Raw genomic sequence first — 11,348 nt, 5'->3', positions numbered from 1 at the left:
TTTTTTAAAATAATAAAATAAAATAAAATCTAGCAATTTGTTTTCTTCATCTTAAGGAAATTTATCTTAAGAGAAGTTAAGAGAAAAGGAATTTATTGTGGTTGCGTGCAAAGATTTAACCCAAAGGATGTTCACTGCAGTGAAAACGTGGAAAAACCCGAAATTTCCACTTAACAGGATGTGATTGAGTACTTTGTGATATATTAATTAATTGAATACTATCCGTGTGTGTGCGCACGTGTATATAGAAAGCTTTGGAGAGAAATAGGGTTACCTCAGGACAGTGAGACTGGTAGGTATGAGAACAGAAATACTTTAACATTTTATCTTACACTCTGAAAATTTTAATAAAAGCATTTGTTAGTTTTGTATTTAAAAACTAATTAACTAAAAAGGATATTGTAGTATTGATATGAAGAGATGAGATGAAAAGTAGGTCAGTGAGCAGTTTTAAAAATAATAGATACAGTATGAACTTATTTTTAATAAAAATGTGTATTTGAGCATAGGAAAAATGAAGTATATAAGTCAACCTTATATGAAGTACATAAGTCAGTTTACAGTGGTTCTCTGTAGGAAGTGAGATGGTAGCAATTTATTTTTTCTTTTAGTTTATTTGTATTTTCTAAATTTTTATAATAAAGAAGTTTTTCTTTTGGATGTGGGGAAACAAAAATGTTTTTTAAAGTTTCTACACTCCCAAATCAAAACAGCCTGGCTTCTGCCATCAGCCCTATATCAGGAAAACTTCTATGAAACAGTAAGATTCATCTAATAATCCAGTCAGTTATATGTATATTTACATCACCCTTCTTCCATCTTTGTGTTTATTAGCACTAATCAACCGATCATACCTCAACTTGTGTGACAGTGCCCTTGCTTAAACCTATACTGTGTCTGTACCTTTATTACTTCATAGATAATCTCCCTAAAGAGTGTTCCTGCTGAGACTGTAGAAATTGAAATTGATCATGTGGTGATTTTTCTCTATAAGCACAGTCTTTCAGTATTATCTGGGACTTGAGCGAAACTAATCAATCTCAAAAACTCCACTGAAGCAGATTATGAAGCCGCCTGTTCTGTCAGTAAATTTCCCCTGCTTCCTTTTATGTTCTAAAGAAATTCGTGAGTCTAATGGCCATAGGGAAAACTGTCTTTAAAGGCCACATAATTTCCACTAGTTAGCAAGATGAAGGCTAAATGTAAATAGCATTTAGCATGTCCCATTCTACAGATCTGAGACCAGAATCATTGATCGGCTTTTCTCCAGCCTGGCTGCAAACAGATGCTTCTTTCTGACCAGACACCAGTGTGCTTGTTATGTCCCCTAATTCAATGGTGTGGCTGCTTAAGGTTCCAAAAGAGGAAATTTACCAGGTGGCCTCAAAGCCAAAGGGATTTCCACTTGCATTCATAATACATCTTTGTCTCTAGACAATAGTGAAAAAGAAACTAGGAGCAGGAATGACATATCAGCTTGAACAGACAGGTTTTAGGGTAGAACATGTGCGTGCGTGCGTGCGTGCGTGCATGCGTGTGTGTGTGTGTGTGTGTGTGTGTGTGTGTGTGTGTGTGTTGTGAGTGAATCCTGTCTGGGAAAGAGCCATTCCATTAAGGGTGTCAGAGGAAAAGACACTGCTGCTTCTACTCGTAGGGACTGTAAGACTCATGTGGAATAGACCTGATCTCAGTCTCGAAGGTCTGAATATCATCTTCAGTTCATATGCCAACACTGTGCTATTCAAACAGTGAAGAACATCCGGTTCTTTCTCTACTGTCACTACTGGGCAGCACTGATTTCCCTCCAGATAACACTGACTATCTGTAAGAAGAGCCCAGAAAGTTCCCCCAAAAGGGGCTGGCAAATTGTAGCTTCGGGAGAACAAGTCCCCACCTGCTGCCTAGCCTTCATGTGGCCCTTGGCCTCAGGAGGTTTCAGGTGGGCGAGTGTTGAAAAGCCAACTTTAGTTATTTAAAAAGGATTGCTGACTATACTTAAAGATTAGAAAGAAGGAAAGGGCTGTTTCATATTTTATTTCATAGTCGATTGTTTAAATATCTTACAATGAAAATGTATTTGAATAAGACTTTTATAAAACATATTTTTAACACATATTTTAAAAATGGGTTGGGTAGTCCTCTTGGTAGACAAGTTGGCCTTCTGCGAATCTTCCCAGTTTGGGTTTTAGAGGGCTTTTTGGTTAGTGATGCAATCATGGTTCTAGTCTCCTGAGCTAGGTTTCTTTCAATTAATGAGTCAAAATTTCGGGGAAGAAAGGTCCTGGAAAACAATGACAGCCCAGTAATGGACCCACCTCACTCCCAGACCTTGGTTTTTAAATACCATTCCCCACTAAAAGGAGTCAGAACTCTTTGGTGAAAAGGCTGAGGCCAGGACTAAGGTAGAAAAAACACAAGAGGAACTTGGTATATTTTGTGCCAGAAAGTAAAGAACTGCTCTTAAAATGATGGCAACTTGTCAAAAAAGACATTTGTATTGTCTTCTACAGATAAAATTGGGGTAATCTGATTAAAAATTGGGGGCATTAAGATGAATAATAACAGTAATAGACTAAAATCCATTTAATAAAACGAGAATCCATGAACCCATAATAAACAAACAAACAAACAAAATGCCAACCAACAAATGTAGAAGAAATTATGGAGTTAGAAAATCATCATTTTGTGGGTGTCATGGCAATAACTGATTCAGGCAAGAATCACCAATGTAGGCTAAAACTACTGTGTAAAAGGCTGATGAAGAAAAAACTACATAGGATCATAGCATCTCAGCATAAATTACTCTTAATTACAAAAGGAAAAATAGTCACCTTATAGTGAGGAAACTGAGTAGATACCACCTGAACCAAATGATCAAAGTTCATGCCACCAATAACATGATAAAGTGATATCATGAGTCTCTTGTTTGATGCTCAGGACACAAGACCATGAATGTAAGCATTTCTGCCCAAAATGCACAATCTTAGCATAGTTGTGAGAAAATGTGAACAAACCAAAAATGAGGAGCATTTGACAAAATAACTGGTCTGTAAATTTCAAAAAAAAAAAAAAAAAGCCAATGTCATAAAATCAAAGAACAACTGAGGAACTATTCCAGATGAAAGGAGACTAAAGAGATATTACAGCTCATTGTAATGCAGGATCCTGGACTGTGATCCTGAATATAGTATTGCATCAACGTTACATTTTTTGATTTTGGTACATGTACTGTGTTTATGTGAAATGTCTTTCTTATTTGGAAATACATACTGAAGTGATGAAGAGGTATGATGTTTATCACTCTCAAATAAATCAGAAAGAAATAGCATAGATGAATGCATATAAGCACATATGGAGAGAGAAAAAAAATAAAGCAAATGAGGCAATGTTAACAATTAGTGGATCTGGGTGCAAATATACAGTTCTTCATGGTATTTTTGCAACTTTTTGTAAGTTTGAAATTATTTTTAAATAGTTAAAACTAAAGAGAAAAAAATCAAGGGAATCTTTCCTTAAAAAATCTCAGATTTTCCCTTCCACTCCATTTCTAACCCCATTACCCTTGTTCAGGCTTACATCAGTTGACCTGGATTCCTAGAATAGCTTTCTAAAGCTTCCTGCTTCTAGTATTTTCCCTTCCACATTACATTTGGTATACTGAGACCATACTCACACTCCCCAGATATCCATCACTCCCTTGCTTATTATCTGACAACCTTTCCATACTACTTTTCTCATCAAGTCTAAACACTTCTTGACAATCAAAGAGCTTCAGCTGGCCTGATTATTCTTATCTTTCCCATTTTATTCTTTAATTTAACAAATATTTTACTGACTATTGTTATTTGCTAGGAGATAAAAAAGAAACAGGATGGTCAAGGTTATATCCTCAAGAAATTTACATGTTATGGAGGAGATAAATATAAAGTAAATGAAGTCAACATCATTTCAGACTGGGATTAGTGCTATGAAGTACATAAGTATATGGAATAACAAGGGGGACACTGAGCAAGGCAAGGACTGTCTAGTCAGGTCATCGGGTTACGAGAAGTCGGGTGGGAGTGTGGGAGGAAGACGGGAGTTGTCTCTGGTAGAGGGATGAACTTGCCACAGTCCAGGAACTAAGAAAAGTCCAGCGTGTTGGGTATGTGGAGCTAGGGCAGGAGTGGTGCAAGGTGCGGTCTGAGCAGGATTACGGGACAGTAAAGACTACATCTGGTCTTTGTCCCTGGTAGTTCCTGGCACAGAACTTCAAAGAACATTGGAACTTCCTGAGTGACAAGAGTGTCTTTATTATGCTCATGAGGTCAGTTTCAGGATCAGAGCTGGTCACCAGAAAGACCAACCAGGTGAACAGAGGGTTGGCGCTTTGGGAGGGGAAGGGGAATGGAGACTGAGTTCAATCAGGACCAGTCGTTTAATCAATCACGCCTATGTAAAAAATCTCCAGTAAAATCTCTGCACACTGATGTGCAGGGAATAACCCACCCTGACTCCACGGGGAGAAGGCGAGGAAGCTCTGCCCGAGGGATCCTCACATCTTGCCCTATGTGTCTCTTCCATTTGGTTGGCTCTGATCTGTATCCTTTATAATACAACTGTAATAGTAAGTATAACATCTTGGGTTCTTTGAGTTGTTCTAGCAAATTATGCACCCCGAGGGAATTGTGGGGATCCCTGGTTGATCAACAGTACAGGTGGCATGGAGACCCTATTTGTGACTGGCATGTGAAGCAGGGGCAGTCATGCAAGGACAACAAGGACTGAGGCTCTAACTTGCAGGATCTGACACTAACTTGGGTGGTTAGTGACAGAACTGTATTGAAGGACATCTACTTGTGAAAACAGCAAAGCCTGATCACCCCGGGCCTTTGAGGTCATAATAACAAGGCTAGATTTCATTACAAATGCAATGCTAAGCCGCTGAAAAATTTTCTTCTTGCTAGACAGTGGTTTAATTTTCAATAAGTTCTGTCTGGCTGCAGTCTAGAGAGGGGCAAGTGTTAAAGGAGGAAGACCAGTTTATGAGGCTTTTTCAGTAGCCCAGTCAAGAACATAATCGTGGCTTGGATTAGAGGACGGCAGAGATGGCCAGCATGCAGATTCAAGATATAATTTATCAGTAGAAGAGCTTGGTTAAAAGACTGAATGAGGGATGATTAGAGAAATAGAGAAACTATAGATGACACCCAGATTTCTGGTTCAGACAACTAAGAGAGAAATAGTTTTGGGGGAGAGGGTAGAGTCACAACTTTGGTTTGGGGCACATTGATTTTCAGGTGCATAAGAGATCCAGTGAGAGATGTCATGCAGGTACCTGGATTTGCATGCAACACACTACACTCCATCAGTATCCTTCTTCAATCAGACTGATTCTCTACTGTGCAGGTTCCCTACACAGTATGTCATGAGCCTTCTTCTCTCTCCACCTTCGCTCAAGTGTTTCCCCCATCTTCTCTCCTTCTTCCTTGCCCATGCAAATCCTTTTCACATTTCAAGTTTCAGCTCAAAACTCTCTTACTGTCATAAGCTTCATCTTCCCTAGCCCATATTCATATTTCTGCAGCCCTAAGAGGCAGTATGAAGCTTTTGAGCAATTTAATTTCCCATCGTATCGTAAGAGTCCTTTATTGTACACAAGTCTGGCCAGCTCCATCGGACCATAAGCCCCCCATGACAAGGGTCATTTTTTATACGTCACTTGTGTTCCTCATGAGCATTAGTGGTTTATGCACCTTTACATTCAAAAGGAATTAACTAGCAGATTTATGCAAAAGCTGTAGAAGAGTCAATAGGAGAAGATGAAGATAATAAAATGTATCTGCCTTTTAAAAGAAGTTTTATAAGCAAGGCTAGAAATTACCTCTGGCATATGAAACTCTGTAAATTTTACCATTAATTAAAATGGTTGTTTCAATGACTCCTGGAGCTATTGGATCTTTGGAGCTTAATTAAGTATCTAAAATAGCATCCCTGAAATATTCCTGTGACAAGACCTCTGGTTAGCACTAGTAGGAACTAGGACAGGATGATTGAAAAGCCTGAACTTTGATAAATAAGGATCAGGAACGAAAAACAGCTCAATATCTAGTGAGGGGGCTGGGGCGGAGGAGGCAGCCAGTGGAAGGCCCCACCCTATCTGTTAGATCTAGTGGTTTTATTTAGCATCTTCATTAATGACTGAGAATGAGGCGTACACATTTTGTTAATAACACTGTTGGTACCAAATTAAGAGGTGCTGCAGACATCTTTGAGAACAGAGAAATAACACAGATGGATCTAAAGAGGTTAGAAATATGAATAGAAATTATCACAATGTGGTTTGATTTAGGAAAAATGCAAATGAAGGCAGCTGGGAGAGAAATTATCCAAATGCAAAATAATCAGTGGGTTGGGAAACCTAGAAAGCAGCAACATAAGAGTATCTGGCAGGAGAGCAATGAAATAAAGAATGAGCAGTGACAACATGCTATCTCAGCCCAAATAGTTGGTGGCAGGTACAGGAAGAAATAGCTTGTCAGGACATTGCATTGAGACAGTCTCCTTCAACACCTATAAACATTTTTGGAGACAATGTGGGAAAATAAACAAAAATAAGCTCAGGCATTTGGGCCTTAGTTTCTTTAGTTGTGAGAAAAAGGATGAGACTTGGCTTCTAAAGTTCCCCAGCTCCAACCTTCTGTGGTCCTAGGAAGGGAAGAGATTGACAGGGGAGAGAGCAAGGTTAAAGAGGTGGCCTGCCTGAGCACTTCTCAAGATTTCTTTATGAAAAGAAGACAGAATGAAACATTTGCCTTAAAAATATGTTGCAGAATAGCTTCCAAATTGATAGGACTGAATGTGGAATTCATCTTAAACAGCGTATCTTTCTTTCAATATAGATGCGGGGCCAAATTAATGTAAAATCTAGTAGCTATTTATTTACAAAAATACCCCCTACCGAGTATTTCTTTAAATAAAAACTCTGTGTGCCTGTAGAGTATATGTTTTTTTGCTTACAAAAATTTAATCGCCTTACAATGCTAAGGAATACATCTGTCTTGCAGAGCATAACACCTGCGTGTTTCTGCAGTGTTTGTGGAGGGTAACCTGAGAGGCAGACCACCCTACTGGCTGCTGTGTCCATCTATAGAATTACTCTCTTTTCCCAGGCCACCCCAGGCCATCACCTTTTCATACCTTTGAGGTGATTTCACTCATGTCATCTGCGTTCACTGACCTAGATCCACTACAAAGAAGGAAGTAAGGCATCTTAGGGGAGTGGGGCCATTTAAATCTCCATCAGACAGGAAAATACTGTGCCTCCTGCAGCAGCCTCAGGAGAATTTCCTCTCTCTCTCCAACCTCATCTCTCACACACACACACACACACACACACACGCACACACACACACCCCTCCTACTTCCACGCCATCATCTGTCAGAGTATCCCCACCAATACTGTCAATACTGGAGTTAAAAAGAAGTATGCATATAGCATCAATGCTTGAATGAATCCATAAATCACCACTGTCACAAGCAGAGAAGTTGCTCAAAGATGGCCAAGCCATTTGCCCTTTCCAGTTGACTTCCAAATGTGCTAGGAGAGTAAAATGCTGTGGGAAGAGACATTATGAGGCATGGCATGCAAGCTACCTTCCAAAACCACACCGGGAGGGCATCGTGGTCGGGACCACTTGTGCTGCAGCCTGTTTACAAAGGAGGAGGAAACCAGCAACATCCATTCATCCTAAAAAGAGGAAGGCAAACCCGTCTCTGACGTGCAGAAGGAAGGCTGTACATCTGAAACCTAGGCTCACGGTGAGAAAAGGTGGCAAACACTGAAACAGGATGTCTGCAGTGAGTCAGAACCTGCACAGAGAGCCACGTGAGGTTAAGGATTCTCGAGCCTGCAGTAGTGTTCCAGTGTTTTGTTCTCCTTCTAACCAAATGCTACCACGTGCTGCTGCTAACACCCTGAGCCATCTTCGAGAGCACCGCCTCATATCCCAATCTCCTTCCTCGACGTGCACATCCACAGGACCCAGTTTTGGAGGCTGGTCCACGATTCTGAATCTGGCACAAAATCTCCTGGGTCTCACAAGTGTGATCTGAGTCTTCCTCGTGCCATTGAAATGTATGAGGCCATGTCGCACCCCTGCCTAAAATCTCGCAGTGCCTTCCCGTGGCTTTTAGAAGAATACCCAAACTCCTTGCGATGCCTGACAGAGCCCTGCACTGGTGTGGCCCCTGTCCCCCTCTCTGGCCTCTTCCATGACCACCTCCCACACTCACGTGGACCAGCCACGCTGGCCATCCTCCTCTTCCTTGAACACACACACACTTCCTCTCACTTTGCTCTGGCTCCTCCTTCTGTCGGGAATGTGCTTCCCCTACCTGTTCTCCCTCTCAGGTCTCAGCAATGACGTTATCTCCTCGGCGATGTCTTCTCTGACCCCCGCTCTACAGAAGCCGCCTTCTTGTCACTCTCTCTCACATTCTTCATATTCTTTTGTTCCTTTATTTATTTGCTTTCTCTCTCACTGTAATATATACGTTCTGAGGACAGAGACCTTGTCTGTCTTGTTCTTCAGTGATGGAAACAATGCTTAGCAAATGTATTTGCAAAATGAAAGGATAAATATACACTTTGATCCGGGGAGAGGCATTAAGCATCAGTGAGAAGGTAACCTTGGAGTCAAGCTGCCTGCACTTGAATCCTCTTTCTGTCGCTTAAATCTATATGTTCTTGGCCAGGTAACATAGCCTCTTTCTTTCAATTTTCTCACCTATTGAAAGAAGAAAATAACAGTATCTACTTTGTAGGGGTATTGTCAGATGGCTAATGTACTTAATGAAATGCCAGTATGCAGTTAGCACTCAAAAGTCATTGTGGTTTTTCTTGTGATATACCTGCCAAAGTTCATGGCCCATAGCCATTTGATTTACTTGACATATTTACAAATCATACTGTAACCTCCACTTTCTGGTCTGACATGTAAAGAGCTCGGAAGAAGTCATTCCTATCCTCGTGATAAGAAATAAAAACCGAACAAACTGAAAATCAACAACTCTTCCTAGATCCGTTGGAGAATTGAGGTCACAGGCAAACTCCTGCCCTGAAAACTAGAGAGACAAACAGGCAGTTACAGAGAATCACAGCCTACTGGACACAGAGGCCCAGGAGCAAAAGTCTGCAGCTGGCGCCAGGACGAATAGGACACTTTAAGCTATAACTGATGAACTACTGGAGGCTCGATTTGGACAAGCTTGAGAATTAAAAACTCCTAGAGGGCCCAGTCCTAGGGGGCTTCACATTTTCATGAATTTTACCTCTAGGAGCCCTACCAGGTTCTTGCCATGAACAGCTGAGAAAACTCCCCCTTACTCTCCCAGAAGGAAAAGGAGAGAAGTAACCGTTTTTGAAATGCAAGCTCTGCACAGAGCTCTCATTCTCCTTAGCAAGATCTGTCCTCAAGAGAAACTATTAGTGGTTACCAGAGGGAAGAGGGAAAAGGAGAGGTAGAGGAATAAAGGTGGTTAATTATATGGTGACAGAAGGAAATTTAACTTCGGGTGGAGAACACACAATGCAATACACATATGATGATTACCAAACTGTACACTTGAAATCTATATGATTTTATTAACCAATGTCACCCCAATAATTTTAATTAAAAAAAAAAAGAAAAATATTTTACCAGAGTCTAATCAAGTGGATTTTACCAAAGCCTGAGTAACTTGGGCTTTGAGAACAATGCTTAGCACATGTATTTGTAAAATGTATGTGCAAAATACTCATCTCAGACTCGCCAGAAGGCTGAGACCTAATTACAGGACTACAGAATGCTCCCCTTTTATCTCCATGTCAGTAGGGCTCCTGTATAATAACAGAGGATTTCAACGAAAAGAATCGAAGGCCTTAATCCCCATTTAAGAAGCAGTCTCTAGGAAAATATAAAGACAACAGCAGAGAGACATCTTTTCCGACTACCTCCATCTCCCCCTGCACAGTACATACACCCTCTACAGAAGAAAGAAAAAAGAGAGTTGCAAATATTTGTCTCGGTTTTAAGAAGATTGTTTTTGATGATTGAGATCTTATTTGCAGCATCTAGCAAAAGCCCTGCTGATCCTCAAATCGAGATAACTAAGCATGATTTGTTCATTTGGGCCAAAGGCACGACCATTCTGATGGAAGAGAGCAGAAGAGAACCCTTGAAACTATCTTTAAAAATCCCAGAGGACTTTGGAGGGAAAATAAATCAATGACTCTGCATTAAGTCAGGGCTGTAGGTCAATACCCTAGACTGGCAGATCACAGCACATTTTTTACTTTCCCAGGTAGTTCTCTTCCTACGGTTAAGTGGTCTGGATTGACTGCATTCTTTCCCTCTGACACAGTTATGCGTTGTATGGAAGTTGGCCCTATGCTGATTATTGTAGATACCTCTCACCTAGGTCTAAGTGACATTGTTATAAAACCTCAGACTCATGAAGCACCTGACATTTCCAGTGGGAAACTGTGGGAATTCTAATACCCTATTAGATGAAGGCGAGGACTGAGATTGTGTTTGTTAATCATTAAACTCCCTGTGCTTAGCTCAGTGCCTGCCACATAGTAGGTGCTCAATAACTATTTGTTGGATGAATGAAAAAATCTGCCACAAATGTGGGCCTGGCAGAAGTATGTATAGTTCAAATTTGATGACTTCTAAAAATACTTTTTAAAACTATTAATTCATTTAATAATCATTGAGTGTTTTCTATATCATGGGCACTAAAATACAAAAATGAATGAGATTGTGTGCCAGTTCTCATAAAGAAGAGGGGGAATGATATTCACTGAGTGCTTCTATAATAACATGGGCACTTTTTATTCATTATTTCATCCTCCCAACAACTGTGTGAGGTAAGTATTATTATCACCTCCCTTTGCAGATAAAGGAGCAGAAATTTGCACAAGGGCTCAAATATAGCAAAAGGCAGAGCCGAGAATTTATTGCAGGACCTGAATCTACAATGTACTTTCTCCCCAAAGTAAATCTGAAATCACAGTGTGATGTTCTGGTATGTGAGGTTTTGTTAAGGAAACTTAGGACCTCAAAAATTGAGTTACAAACAAATAGTTTCACTAGGCTCTCAATTTCAAGTTTTTTATTTTAGAAAAAAATTCCAATAACAGAAGTGCTTTAAAACTACATGAATGCATAATTGGAAGCTAAAAATAATAATCTGCTTAACAAAATAAATGGAAATTACCAAGTTAAGTTCAAAATAGCATCTAAGACCCAAGTCAATGAGTTTCTAAATTATCATTATCATAACTCATTGTCGTGATAAACAAAGCACAACACTGAACTAAGATG

At 40.0% G+C, this 11,348-nt stretch overlaps 1 protein-coding gene across 1 annotated transcript in view; it reads right to left on the bottom strand.

The window, feature by feature from the left end:
- Window positions 1-11,348, bottom strand: part of SCD5 (stearoyl-CoA desaturase 5) — a 134,592-nt gene that overhangs the window by 37,514 nt on the left and 85,730 nt on the right. The window lies entirely within an intron of this gene.

This window comes from Pteropus vampyrus, unplaced genomic scaffold, assembly GCF_000151845.1.
Source record: "Pteropus vampyrus isolate Shadow unplaced genomic scaffold, Pvam_2.0 Scaffold25, whole genome shotgun sequence".
Lineage (NCBI taxonomy): Eukaryota > Metazoa > Chordata > Mammalia > Chiroptera > Pteropodidae > Pteropus > Pteropus vampyrus.
Note: the sequence above shows the minus strand (reverse complement) of the source record. Positions and strands in the feature narration are given on the sequence as shown.